The 1308-nt window shown below is 47.3% G+C and overlaps 1 long non-coding RNA gene across 1 annotated transcript; it reads right to left on the bottom strand.

Annotated features, from left to right (window-relative positions):
• Positions 1-419: 419 nt before the first annotated feature.
• On the bottom strand, positions 420-1308 carry LOC142833935 (uncharacterized). Its single transcript, XR_012907472.1, has 2 exons — positions 746-1308; positions 420-660 (listed from the first exon to the last, which is right to left on the bottom strand). It is a non-coding gene; the product is annotated as an uncharacterized LOC142833935 (long non-coding RNA).

A 1308-nucleotide genomic window follows, 5' to 3' on the forward strand; every position in this document is an offset into this window, starting at 1 on the left:
AGATAAATTTAAATGTGTATTTTATCTAATTAGTTACTCTTATTCTTAAAAAATATCCTTGGGGTCCCCCCGCCCCGCAGCAAACTCTGGCGGGTCCCAGCAGTGCCGGGCGCCGGCTCTAGGGTCCGGCACCCGAGCAAGCGGCTACAGCTTCTCACCAGCGGGAGGGCACGCACGCGGCGGGTCAGACATATAAACACAGAAAATAGCCATAAATGTTTATTAAAAAGGGGGGGAGAGAGAGAGAGAGAGAGAGAGAGAGAGAGAGAGAGAGAGAGAGAAGGAGGGAGAGAGAGGAGAAAGAGAAGAAGGGAGAGAGAGGAGGAGAGAGGCAGAGCCCCATGTGTACACCAGGGGAGGAAACAGGAAGAGAGAGCAATGGTGGGTGAGGTCAGAGGTTAAAAGGAGTGGGTGTGGCCAGGGCAGGGACTGAAAGAATAACATTCCCACATCTTGCTTTTAATAAAAAGCAAATTAGACACTCCAGTTTGAAGGAATTGGGGCGGCGAATTCTCAAGACTGCTTCTGGCTGATTGTGGGCGTCGTCTTTGCGGGGGGGGGGGCGCGAGAGAAGGCTGGGTGTTGGGAACATCCTGGCATAGCTGGTCTCTTTGCTTTTGACTGGTGTCTGTGGCACGGAAATGTCTGGTATCTCTTATCCTGTTTAAGGTATTGGCAGAACAAAGAACAAAGTTAAATTAAGGGAAAAAAAAAATAGGACCAGAGGATTGAGGGGGTATCTGACCTGTTTAAGATGGATTCTTTAATTCGGCTCCCTGGAACTCACGAGAACTCCTTGGGTTTGTGAAAACAGAAGTTTTAGACATATAATGACAGTAGCATAAGAGATAAATTTGGTTTGAAATTTGTTTGGTGAGGTCACCTTGCAAAACCTCTCAGCTGTCAAACTGTCAGAGATCTTTGAGAAGGATAAGATTTTACTTGAGTTACTGATTAAAAAATGACAGAGAACTTACTTGGTTGGCACCCAGAGCTACTCTTTTTGGGTCCTCCATGGTCGCTGAAGGTTGCACTTGAACTTTGCTGTTTAGTGCAGGGCCTTCCAGGCTCCAGAATATCCTGTGTGCTAAGAAATCTGTAGGAAGACAGGCCTACCTTGACCTGAGCAGCTAGGCTGTCAATTCCAGTGATTCCATCCACGTCTAGAGGTCTTTACTTTAGATGAAAGGCAGGTTTGCCCAATGGTCAGTGCTCTGCAGTCGAAGCAAAATGCAAAAAGACGTTGTTTTGCGCATGTCTGTCTTCTGTCTTCTTTGGAGGGAGCAGAGAGCTGCTGCTAGGAGCCAA

This window comes from Microtus pennsylvanicus, chromosome 13 (assembly GCF_037038515.1).
Source record: "Microtus pennsylvanicus isolate mMicPen1 chromosome 13, mMicPen1.hap1, whole genome shotgun sequence".
NCBI lineage: Eukaryota > Metazoa > Chordata > Mammalia > Rodentia > Cricetidae > Microtus > Microtus pennsylvanicus.